Source organism: Pan troglodytes, chromosome 12 (assembly GCF_028858775.2).
Source record: "Pan troglodytes isolate AG18354 chromosome 12, NHGRI_mPanTro3-v2.0_pri, whole genome shotgun sequence".
Classification (NCBI taxonomy): Eukaryota; Metazoa; Chordata; class Mammalia; order Primates; family Hominidae; genus Pan; species Pan troglodytes.
The window spans coordinates 66,060,542-66,074,437 of NC_072410.2; the positions used below are offsets into that span (position 1 = coordinate 66,060,542).

A 13,896-nucleotide genomic window follows, 5' to 3' on the forward strand; every position below is an offset into this window, starting at 1 on the left:
TTTCCTTTTTCAAACAGTTTTATTGAGATATAACTCATATACTATAAAATCTATCCTATTAAAATTTACAGTTCATGGCTCTCTTTGGCAGCACATATACTAAAAAAGTTTAAATTCAATTTTTTACGATATTCGCTGATATGCTTTGACTATGATCCAACCCATATCTCATCTTGAAATATAGTTCCCATAATACCCACTTGTTGTGGGAGGGAACTGGTGAGAGGTAAGTTAATCATGGGGGTGATTACACTAACACTGTTCTCCTGATATCGAGTGAGTTCTCACGATATCTGATGGTTTTATAAGGAGCTTTTCCCCCTTTTGCTTGGCACTTCTTGCTGTCACCATGTGAAGAAGGATGTGTTTGTTTCCCCTACCTCCATGATTATAAGTTTCCTGAGGCCTCCCCAGCCATGCTGAAATGTGAGTTAATTAAATCTCTTTCCTTTATAAATTATCCAGTCTCAGGTATGTCTTTATTAGCAGTGTGAGAACAAACGAATACATTCACGAAGCCATGTGACAACCACAGTTATCTAATTTTAGAATATTTTCACCACCCCCCCACCACAAAAAAAATACACTTTAGTGTTATACCCCATTTCCCTCTCTTCCTAGCCCTAGGCAACTACTAATCTACTTTGTCTCTGTTGACTTGCCTATTCCAACAATTTTATATAAACACAACTATATGACGTGTAGTCGTATAATTTTTTATTTCTTTTTCACTTAGCATGCTCTCAAATTTCATCCATGTTATAACATATGTCAATACTTGATTTACTTTTATTGCCAACAATATTTCACATATAATAATTTACTTTTATTGCCAAACAATATTTCATTATATGTGAAATATTGTTTGGCAATAAAACAATACCACATTTTGTTTATCCATTATTCAGTTAATGGACATTTGGATTGTTTTCTCTTTTGGCTATTATGGATAAAGCTAATATGAACATTATATTCAAAATTTTTCATGATGTTTTAAACTTACTATTGGTCATATATCTAGGAGTGGAATAACCCAATTTTAGAATGGGCAAGAAATTTGAATACATTATATACAAATGTCAAAAAAGCACATGAAAAGATGCTCAACGTCTTTAGTCATGATGGCAATGTAAATCAAAATCACAATGAGATACCTCCTTATATACACTTTATGCCACCGTAAGTGGGGGAGACCTAATGTTTAAATTGTTACTGATGTTACTATATTGTTACAGAATTATTTTTTCTAAGAATGTTCATAGTAGCAAGTTTCTATCCTTTGAAGTTATACTTAACATATATTATAAGAAGACAATATTCTATTGAGCAATACTGGCTTTATTATAGCAAAAATATTTTAACATATAATTTCACTTTTTTGACTTTACAAAATTAATTTACTTGAAAACAAAACAAAAACTACACAGAACAATTTTAAAAACCCCATGTGCCCACTTCTCAGAATTGAAACATTAAGATTAAATTATATTTTTAAAAAACTTTATTGGTGGATGTACAAACAATGCTAAAGGTATTTTCTTTCTATAAATCTCAAAATGTATACCTTTAGAGACAGAAAGGAATCCAATTCTAGTTGAACACTTGGGTCATACAACTAACCTGTATCCAATTGCACTTGTGATGTGCATGTGAATCTCCAAATGTCATAATATATCAAGGACCATTAAAATAACCCTTAAAACTGATACACAAAACTTTTGGCTGTGAAGAAAATATTATTTTAGCCTTCTGTATCCCTGACTATAAAACACATAATAATATTCAGAAAAGATAACCCTGAAGTTCATGTAGAAAGGTCATGTGCAAGAAAACCAATATCAATAGATTAGGAATTAGTAATTCTTTATTATGCCTATTCTATCTGAGAGACCTTTTGTAAGTCAATTAATCTATCTTAATTTCAGTATCCTCATAAGTAAAATGAAAGCTTTGTGTTGAATTACCCATAAAATCACTATCTGTTCTAAAAAATATGATTCTACCTGTTCTTTTATTTCAGAGTCTTCAAAGAATTCTAAAATACATGCCTCAAATTTTTTAAAAAAATATTATCTTTTTAAGGAGTATTGTCCATAAGCTTTATTTTAAAAAACTTACCAAGTTTCTACTTTGGATGGCTTTTTTATGAAATAGTTGGAGGAATGAGAAGCAGAACAAATCTGAGCAATGCAAATGTATGTCATGCATCAGTACAATTGGTTTTTATTACTATTCTATCCTTTATTATTTTATTTCACAAAAAAAGCCTGAAAATTCAGCCAGTGTTAGAAGCATTCCAATTTATCTGATTGGACAATAAATGATTCTATGGCTGATATTTTAAAGACCAGCACAAACATCACAAGCTACAACCAGCTCACTCCTGATAAGCAGAATAACATTTTCTTAATTTGTGCAAGCCACTGAAAAAACTGAAAGCTGCCAATTTAGAAATCATTTCAATCTTGTACCTGCAGAGTATATTAAAATATATGGAACTTGGAATCAAATAAGAGCATTTGTGAATAATAAAGGTTTGGAATATCCTAAGGTAGGAAACACTTTATTAAAATAAGGATTCCTCTCTACAAATTTAAGCAATGAAAAAAAACAAAAAATATAAAACAAAGTGATAATAGATTGGATTGTTTTAAGCCAAAGCTTAACAATTAACCCTGTGTCTCAAAGTAAAGCATTTTGTAAATGCTAGCCACCAGTAATGTATTATGTCAAGTCCTAGAAAAGCATTAAACTAATTCAAATCCTTGGCATTTGGCCTTCTTAATTAAACATTTCATTTATTCATATCCCAATTAAGTAGCTTTAACCACCTCTCTGGGTATTATTCATCCTTTAATAATGATACAAGAAGAGCAGAGCAAGGAAGATTCTTATTCATAGTAATAAATATACACACATGTGATGTCTTTCATTAATGAATGCCAGTAGTAATGTTCATCACTGATATAGGGTACACAGTTAATGCTGATCTATGTTAAGTTTCATTTTGGTCAAGGATTTACATAAAGTCCCAGGAGTGCCTTTTCTTTCAGAGAAGAAACTGTTTTTCATTCATGGCAGTATTTTCAGCCTCCAGCATGGAAAAGTGGTTCACATATTGATATTGCTGTCAGAGTCAGAACACAGAAGGTGAGTCCCGTGACAGAAAACTTCTGTTAATAAAGGTCCCTACATCATGAGTTTTTTAGTACAACCCCAAATATATTTATATGCATGAAAGCCTAATCCAAATATTAGTGAGGTTGCAGAATTAAAGTTCATTCACCATTTTTCCCTTTAGTGGCCCATGTAAGCATATCTTCAGAACCGTTATTCTCAACCAGAAGCAATTTTGCCCTCCCAGGGGACATTTGGCAATATTTGGAGACATTTTGGGTTTGAGTTGTCACAACTGTGTGGGTGGATACTACTGGCATCTATTTGATGGAGGCAAGCACAAGACAGGCCCAGAAACAAAGAATTACCCAGCCCAAAATCAATAGCACCAAGGTTGGGAAATCTTGCTCTGGAAGAATAAACTGTATATAAGTATGTAAAAGGCAAGCAGAAGGGCCTGGCAGGTGTGAGATTATCTGTCACTTTAGAAGTGAGATGGGGAGGGGCTCAAGAGGTTATTTTTTGTCAGGCTGTACTTTTTCTAGGACATGAACTCACCATTTTTATGGCTGCATAGTATTCCATGGTAGATATGTGCCACATTTTCTTAATCCAGTCTATCATTGTTGGACATATGGGTTGGTTCCAAGTCTTTGCTATTGTGAATAGTGCCGCAATAAACATACGTGTGCATGTGTCTTCATAGCAGCATGATTTATAATCCTTTGGGTATATACCCAGTAATGGGATGGCTGGATCAAATGGTATTTCTAGTTCTAGATCCCTGAGGAATCGCCACACTGTCTTCCACAATGGTTGAACTAGTTTACAGTCCCACCAACAGTGTAAAAGTGTTCCTATTTCTCCACATCCTCTCCAGCAGCTGTTGTTTCCTGACTTTTTAATGATCGTCATTCTAACTGGTGTGAGATGGTATCTCATTGTGGTTTTGATTTGCATTTCTCTAATGGCCAGTGATGATGAGCATTTTTTCATGTGTTTTTTGGCTGCACAAATGTCTTCTTTTGAGAAGTGTCTGTTTATGACCTTTGCCCACTTTTTGATGGGGTTGTTTGTTTTTTTCTTGTAAATTTGGGACACAGGAATCGGCAAGGACTTCATGTCTAAAACACCAAAAGCAATGGCAACAAAAGCCAAAATTCACAAATGGGAACTAATTAAACTAAAGAGCTTCTGCACAGCAAAAGAAACTACCATCAGAGTGAAGAGGCCACCTACAGAATGGGAGAAAATTTTTGCAATCTACTTATCTGACAAAGGGCTAATATCCAGAATCTGCAATGAACTCAAACAACATCTTTTTTCTAACCAATGATTCTCGCTGCAAGCCTTGTTTCAATCCAATCAGCATTTCCACAGCTCAAAGCCCATGTTGCTACAGGAAGAATCAAGCAATGGTTCTTTCCTAGACCACTTCATGCAGGCCAGTTCATTATATTAATAACTTGTATAGACCATTTGTAAGAGCCTACATGTTTTATAAACAGAAAATTTTACCTTGGGATCTTCAGAAGGAGCCAAGCTACAAATACCTTCTGATGAACTCTGTAACAACAGAATGCACTTAGAAGGATATGCAACACATCAAGGAATGTTTCAAGAAATATAAACTATGAATATTAAAATTCAGAGAAATAGGGCCTCACCTTGCCCCCACCATCAGCCTGAGCCTTTCCACATGTGTTTTCTGGCAATAGAAGTCACTTACTTCATTATTCCCTCAGAGACTCATGGCAGAAACATGATGTATCAGCCTTTTCCTAAACGTTTACTTTCAGTTTCTACAGGTATCCATACAACTTTCAAAATGTTCTTCAGATTCACTATTTTCATTCGTATGCTACTGTAATAAGGCTCACTGGCATCTCACACCCCATATTATCCCGAGGGATTATCCAGACAGCAGCAACCGTAACTGTTTAGAAAACTAAATGTTTAAAATATTTAGCAAAGTAGACAGAATAACATAATACTTATAGATCTGTTATCTATTCTGACATATGTGCATCAGATAGGTAGATAAGTCGATGTAGGGAAGGAGGGAAAGATAATAGATCCTTGTGAAACATTTCAGGGATACAAAATCTCAAATAATTTAATAAAATTCCAAGTAACACACTCTCAGCTTAAATAAAATGTTTCAGATAATTGAAGTTTCTAAGCATTTCTCCCGTCCTCTTCCTCTATTTTTCCCCTGAGTGAACATTGTCTTGAAGCCGGTATTCATCATTCTCATGCATGTTTTCAATCTATGATTACTCATGTATATATGCAGAAACATTATACAGAAGGGTTCTTCCTGTTTTCAAACTTTACATGAATAGTGTAATTTGCCTATCATTAGGACACTTGATTTTTATGTTCAGTATTCTGTTTTTGAGGTGTCATGACATAGTTCTAGTTCATTCATCTGAACCATTTATAGTATTCTGTGTAGTCATAACATTTATCTGTTCTTTTTAATGGACATTTAGGTATTTTTAGTCTTCACTATGACAAGCAACGTTGCCATGGACATCTTACTTGCTATCCTGTGCTATAAGAACTTTCTCTAGGATGTATAAATAATGTGAGGGTTAAGGCCATAACACACATTGCTGTACTGTGCTAAATTCTACTGCAATCTCATCAGTGAACACTCCTACTAGCATAAATGAGAATTTTCATTGCTCCACATCCTTATCAACTAATTGAATTGTAAAACTAGATTTTAATTTTTCAAATTCCATGGTTTTGAAAGGAATTTCAGTTTTTTATTTGCATTTCCCCAAAGAATCAGTGAGATTGAGAATATTCATATGTGTAGATTGAGTTTCTCTTTCTGGTCCCTCTTCCTCTCCTTTGCTCACTTATCTGTTGTATTATTACTTATATCCTCCCTCATTTGTAGATATCCTTCCTTAACTCTAGATCCTAATTCTTTGTCAGATATATTTTAGATACTTTAAGACATTTCAGATATTTTTCTCTCAACCTATAGCATGTATTCTATTTTTGGTAATGATGTCTCTTGAAGACCAGAAATTTAATTTTAATAGAGTTAATTTAACCATCTTTTTTCTTTAGTATTTATTCTGTTTTGTAACTTAATAAATCATTCCTTAGCCCAAGATTATGAAAATATTTTCTCATAATTTCTATTAAAAAGGTCAAAAGTCTGCCTTTCCATTTTTACCTTTTCAGCCACCTAATTGTTTATTCTGGATGAAATGGGATTCCAGTTGTTTTTCATATGGATAACTAATTTTCCCAAAACTATTTATATATTTGTTCATTCTTTCCCAACAGTTTTAATAAAAAGTCTGAAATATATTGTTTCTACATAGATGTTTAGACTTCCTTAAAATTTCCCAATTTTTCTATTTGCCCAACTTCAAGCAATTTCTATATTATATAATCATAATTAATAAGTTGTTAAACAAGTGTGATAAAGTCCCTCTATCTCTTCTTTCTCAAAATTGTCTCAGCTATTTTTGACCTTTTGTACCATCATATGAGTTTCATGAGGAGCTATCAAGACCCTGAATAAATCCATTTAGGTCTTGAATAGAGGTTGCATTGAAAATATATATTTATTTGAGGTAAATTGGTGCTTCTTTAAGATTCCTAAACTTTGTGTATTTCTCCTTTTATTCAAGTCTTATGTACTTCAGGAATATTTCAAAAATATCCCCTTAAAAGTATTAAGACATTTTAGAGCTATTCATGAGTACTTTACCACTATTATGTAATATTATTATATTTATCAATTTCATTTTCGTGGATAGTAGTTATGTAATTTTTTTAGTTTACCTAAAATCTAGTAAAATTTCAAAATTCTCTGAGTAGTTCTATTAATTAATTTATATATATATACCTTTCAGTTTTCTATAAAAGCAATCATATTGTGGAAAATTAAAGACTTTTTTTCCTTTTCCTTCATAATTTGTATAACTTTATTTCTCTATCTTACTAGACAAACTAGCACTTGTAGTATTACATTGAATAGAAAAAGTTATAAATGGCATCATTTTCATTCCTAAGTGGTAAACTTCTAACCTATTATCAATAAGTATGATAGTTGTGGGAGAATTTGAATAGACACCCTTTCTTAGATTAAGGAAATTTCATTCTGTATCAATTAGAAATGCTTTTGACCAAAAGTAAGAATATCTAACGTTTACATTTGCAATAAAAATACTTAGTTATGATATACAGAAATAATTTGAAAATTGGTGGTTCCAGGGGCAGGAGCTTCTCTGGATCAAAATGTCTGACATTCCTTTATGGCATATTCCAAGCATCATATCCACATACAATTATGGTCATAGGGAGGAAACAGACTGTAGTCACGGCACATAAAAATGAATCACGCATCTCTTCTTCTATTACGGAGGAAAGTCATTTCCTTGCCATCAGAATTATCCTTATACCTCATTGGCCTGGCCTGAGCCATCTGCCCATTGTTAACACAACAGAAGCTGGAAAAGTGAGTAGTTGGCTTTTTCAGTCTTTTTTGTCCATATCCCCCATTTGATTCACCAAGATTTTACAGTCTCAGTAGTGAGAAGTGGGTAGGAAAAAGGGGTTTAAGAATGAGTATGAGGTAGACATAGAAAACAACAGAAGTAGCATATTTTGTTTGCTATACTATCTGCTAAGAGCTTTCATTTTTAGTATATAAAACAGTGTTGAATCATATTTACTTTTGCTGCTTCTACTGAGATAATCATGTAGATTTCTTTATTAATCTATTAATCATATATTATTATAACAGCATTTCTAATATTGAAGCATTCTTGCTTTTGTAAGATTAATTATGCATGGTCAGAATGTATTTTTTAATGTACTGCTTAGTTAAATGTATTAGCATTTGGGGGAGATTTTCTGCATCCAAATCATAAGTAAAATTCATCTCTCATTTTCTTTCTTAGACTTTTATTGCCTCGTTTTGGTGTCAATATTATACTGGATTCATTAGAATGAACTTGGACATTTTCCCTCTTCTGTTCTCTAGAGGATAATTCACAAACATTCTTGATTTGGTAAGATAATTTGGCATTATATGCCTTCCTTTGTTCTAGAATTGAGGCAGAAAGGCAGCCAAGGGAGCCTCAAGACAGCCCTAGGCTCCAAGCAGTCAGCCTGGCTGTGGTTCCCTATGAATTCACCACAAGTAGTCCCTATTACCCTACAGGAGCCAGTTCCTGGCCCCCACTGACAGTGCCCTGCTTCATACTAGCAAACTCATGGCTTCAGCTTCATTCACTGATTTGTCTCTCTGTTCTGTTTTTGGTCTTCAGAAATATTTAGCTTGATTTGGAGCCCAACTATTTTTGGTTTGTTGCTACTATTTTTATTTTTCTTTTTTTTTCTTTTTTTTTTTATTATACTTTAAGTTTTAGGGTACATGTGCACATTGTGCAGGTTAGTTACATATGTATACATGTGCCACGCTGGTGCGCTGCACCCACTAACTCGTCATCTAGCATTAGGTATATCTCCCAATGCTATCCCTCCCTCCTCCCCCAACCCCACCACAGTCCCCAGAGTGTGATATTCCCCTTCCTGTGTCCATGTGTTCTCATTGTTCAATTCCCACCTATGAGTGAGAGTATGCGGTGTTTGGTTTTTTGTTCTTGCGATAGTTTACTGAGAATGATGATTTCCAATTTCATCCATGTCCCTACAAAGGACACGAACTCATCATTTTTTACGGCTGCATAGTATTCCATGGTGTATATGTGCCACATTTTCTTAATCCAGTCTATCATTGTTGGACATTTGGGTTGGTTCCAAGTCTTTGCTATTGTGAATAATGCCGCAATAAACATACGTGTGCATGTGTCTTTATAGCAGCATGATTTATAGAATCTACAATGAACTCCAACAAATTTACAAGAAAAAAACAAACAACCCCATCAAAAAGTGGGCGAAGGACATGAACAGACACTTCTCAAAAGACGACATTTATGCAGCCAAAAAACACATGAAAAAATGCTCATCATCACTGGCCATCAGAGAAATGCAAATCAAAACCACAATGAGATACCATCTCACACCAGTCAGAATGGCGATCATTAAAAAGTCAGGAAACAACAGGTGCTGGAGAGGATGTGGAGAAATAGGAACACTTTTACACTGTTGGTGGGACTGTAAACTAGTTCAACCATTGTGGAAGTCAGTGTGGCGATTCCTCAGGGATCTAGAACTAGAAATACCATTTGACCCAGCCATCCCATTACTGGGTATATACCCAAATGCTACTATTTTTAATGATATATTTTATAAATCATTAGTTATTTGTTTAGAATTCGAGGACTGAATATAAACTCATGTGCAATCTTGATCAGAAGCCTAAAAATACTCTGAAAATATGGTCTTGAACAGAATCCCAAAAACACTCTTTGTGAGTGTGGTCTAGCATGGCCTTCAAGATTGAGCTTTTGCCTGACTCTACATCCTGGGCTCCTACTTCTTTCCATCTTATTCCTTACAGTTCATTCAAATGGGCCTACATTTGGTTCCTAAACTGAAACTCTTCCCAGCCTGAGGATTTTTGAATGTTTTCTTACCTTGCTGACAGCCATATCCCTAGCAGGTGAAGAAGCCAACCTGCAGAGAAAATCAGAGTGAAATGTCGAGGAAATTCTGATGGCATCTAAACCCAGACTCCACCCATTCTTGTGCCATCTCCAACACTGCTCTTCTTGAGATTTAGCTGTATGACTCAAACATTCCTGGTTTGCCTAGGGTGTTTCAATTTCGATCTCTATTACTTGCAAACAGAATCCTAATAAATACATATTTTTATAATAGTAATATACATTAGTCTACTTTGTCTCAATTGAAGCTATAACATATTATCTGAATTAGAAGGAGCATTTCTAAGAATTAGGACTTACTCTCCCTTTTCTAATGACAGGGCTGGAAAACTGGCTGTGATAGCAGACAAACTACAGGAGAAGGGGCCACTAGGAAATCTCCTCTCAACAGCTCTATCTGATGTGACACATGGCAACACTCTCTCAATAATTATTAAGATTACTGATATGGGTAATAAATGTACTTATGTCTATGGTTCAGTTTGTAGGTTTTAAAACATCTTTCATACTTATTCCCCAAAGATACTCACAATAATCATTTAAAGAGTTAAAAACAGACTAGCAAACCAAGACAAAAAGGTCTGCCTTGAAACCTATTTTTCCCCACCATCCATCCATTCTTTGCCACAAAAGAATGCTTCTGATTACTTACCCTCATAGAGATTCAAAACACTGACTGCTCTTCAGGACAATAGACGGAGGTATTTCATTTCCTGTACAATTCAAATAGCAATAGCTTATTTTTAAAGCAAGCACATTTCTGTTTTCTTTGGTTGTCTAGACTTCTTATGTATTTTGGTATCTCCAAACTCGGATACATGTAAATTTTAAATGGTAATATGACTTTTGTTTTCCCCCAAAGATGGAAATAAAGGCTTAAACAAATATAACCCAAGAGATACTTGAAATTTAGATAAAAACCAGCTTTTAAACCTTTCAGAGAGACTAACCCCATGGTCGCACTTATTCCACAGGCAATTAATTTGGCTAAAACAAATATTCTTTGATGACCATCGAGAATAAAGCAGAGCAATTTTAATATGATAGAATTGTTATTGACTGGGGAATATCATGAAAAATTGGTATAACCAAGAAAAGATCAAAAAGGCTCTCTGATTATAAAACATCAAAGGTTTCAGGCAACTTCTTCCTCAGAGACAAGCCTAAAATATTGGAGAATCCATTTATACCATTACATTAAGGAATTATTTTAATGAGGGTCCTCCTGAGATGATAGACTGGGGTAACATTTCAGAATTGCATTGCATTAATTCCATAAACTGCTTAATTAGAGAAATGGTTCCTTCACTAAGCATCTGTCACTGAAGCATGTACACATAATTTTTAAATGTGTGGTGTTGGGGAAAGCATAATTTGGAAGTAATTCCAGTTTGGGCATTTACTAGCCATTTGACCCCAGTTTATTCTCAGTATTTCTGAACATTTAAAATATACTTTTTAAAAGAACAGCATAAACAGAGATCATACAAGTTTATAACTACATGATAAGTATATAAGTTCTATTTTCAATTAGTAAGAGATAAAAAGAAACCAAAGCATGGAATATGATGTAGATTATATGTTTCTGTTTCATTTTATAATAAACAAATACACTATGTCAAGAAATTAATGTTTTAGTTTGACTCCTCATTAGTAGATATTCAATATTATTTCTTAAAAATCCTAAAGGGGGTGATGTTAACAGAAACAGCAAAGTAAGGAATGCCAAAAGTTTATCCCTCCATAAAACCAATAAACACTGGTGATATATGTTATAGTCAACATTTTTGAAATTCTGGAAATTAACCAGAAGCTTGTGCAACTAAGGGAATTCTTAAGAAAAAGCTGATGGACTCTTGGTAAAGAAAGAGCTTTGTGGTGTTTTAAATTACTCTGTTCCCATTATTCAACATCTGACTCAAATATAGCCTTAATGACAAAAGCTCACTTTCCAAGTATTGTACAAATAGCAGTGTCAGAGGGAAGGGAACAGATCTCATTCACAAAGAACGTGATTGTTCAATTGACCTTTCTGGTGGATCCTCGAATAAAAGGGCTTGCCATTATCTTACCTAACTTAGAATTTTTGCATTGCTTAGGTGAATATCTGAGGAAGGATTTTTGTCAAATTACATAACAAATGTATTATTCGTGGCTGCCTACTGGCAATTGATAACAGTTGGGACAAACAATAAACTAATTTAAAAACTTGGGAAGAAAGGCTGAAGGAGGTACTTTGAGGAACAAGGGTTTTGAAGAGCTCCAACATCTTATTGAAAACCTAGAAAGCCATATTCATGACCACGACTGTCTGCATACTCAGGAAGGACATGAGAAGGCCCTAAATTCTCACTTCTGGCTAATCTTAAGGTGCTACACAAGCAATAATGAAAGATAAGACAGTTGTAAACTCCTTTGCTTAGTGTTGAAGGCATTCCCAAAACACACACAGAGAGCCCATGAGAGATTTTGTTTTAGCTCCAGCCACCTAAGAAAATATTTGTCCAATCACCAGCTGGTCATAACATAATAGCACAGAAAATTAAGTGGCCAAACATGACAAGGTCGTTTCATTATATGCAGAAAAAGTGTCAGTATTCTAACATTTTTATGATAAAAACACTCAACAAACTAGGAAAAGAGAACTTCCTTAGTTTGATAAAGGGCCTCTATGAAAAACGTATAGCTAGCATCATACTTAATTGTGAAAGACTGAAAGTTATCTCCCTAAGTTCAGGAATAAAACAAGGTTGCCACTTTCCACAATTTAATTCAACATTGTTCTGTAAGTTCTAGTCAAGGTAATTAGGCAAGAAAAAGAAAACACAACTAGATTGAAAAGGAAGAAGTATAACTACATTCACAGATAACATAATTTTATATAGTAAAAAACTGAAATATTCACAAAATAATTATTAGAGGTAGGTAATAAGTTCAGCAAGATTCCAGAACATAAGATTAAAACAAAAATCAGTTGAATTTCTACAAATTTAGTACTGAACAATCCTAAAATGCAATCAAGAAGATAATTTTATTTACTAAAACATCAAAAGGAATAAAATGCTTAAATGAATTTAACCAAGGAAGTACCAGATGTGTACAATGAAAACTTGAAAATATTGTTGAAAAAATTTAAAGAAGTCCTAAATAAATGGAAAGATAGTCCATGTCTATAAATTGAAAGACTTAACATTGTTAAGATGTCAATAATCCCCAAATTGATCCACAGGTTCAATGTAACCTCTATTAATTTTCCAACTTCCTTTTTCTTTTGCAAATTTGGATAAGCTAGTCCTAAAATTCATATGGATTTGCAAGGGACACAGAGTAGCCAAAATAATCTTGAAAAAGAACAAACTTGGAGGAGTCACATTTTCTAATTTCAACACTTACTACAAGCTACTCTTACAAATCAACAAAAAAAGACCACCTGATTTAAAACTGAGGAGCAGTCTTGAATAAACATTTCTCTGAAGAATATGGATGGCCATTCACAAAGTGTTGAGAGTGATGCAGATAAAATGGAACCCTCATGCATTGCTGGTAGAAATGCAAAATGATGCAGCTGCTGTGGAAAAAAAAAATGGCAGTTCTTTAAAAAGCTAAACTCAAGCCTGTAACCCAGCACTTTGGGAGGCTAAGGAAGGTGGTTCATGAGGTCAGGAGTTCGAGACCAGCCTAGTCAACATTGTGAAACCCTGTCTCTACTAAATGCAAAAAATTAGCCGGGCGTGGTGGCAGGCACCTGTAATCCCAGCTAAGGTTAACGTATTATCCAGCAATTCTAAGTAAGTAACTGAGAGAAATGAAAATATACATCTAAGAAAAACCTGTATATGAGTAAATATAGCAGCATTATTCATAATAACCAAAACATGAAAACAACCCAAATGTCTATCAGCCAATGAATGAATAAACAAGATGTGGTTTATCCATACAGTGAAACACTATCAGCTGTAGAAAGGATTGAAGAACAGGTACATGCTACAACCCGAGCGAAACTTGAGGATATTATACTAAGTGAAAGAAGCCAAACATATAATATTACATATATTATTTATTTAAAATATTCAGAATAAACAAATCCATTGAAACAGAAAGTAGATTAGTGCTTGCCATGAGCTTAGCAGGAGGGAAGAATGGGAGTGACTGCTAATAAATATATGGCTTCTTT

General features: G+C 34.0%; 1 long non-coding RNA gene across 1 annotated transcript; it reads right to left on the reverse strand.

Annotated features, from left to right (window-relative positions):
• Positions 1–798: 798 nt before the first annotated feature.
• Positions 799–13,398, reverse strand: LOC104004976 (uncharacterized). The gene is made up of 5 exons (XR_001715780.3): positions 13,153–13,398; positions 10,375–10,435; positions 9,693–9,732; positions 4,636–4,683; positions 799–3,127 (listed from the first exon to the last, which is right to left on the reverse strand). It is a non-coding gene; the product is annotated as an uncharacterized LOC104004976 (long non-coding RNA).
• Between the last annotated feature and the right edge of the window lie 498 nt (positions 13,399–13,896).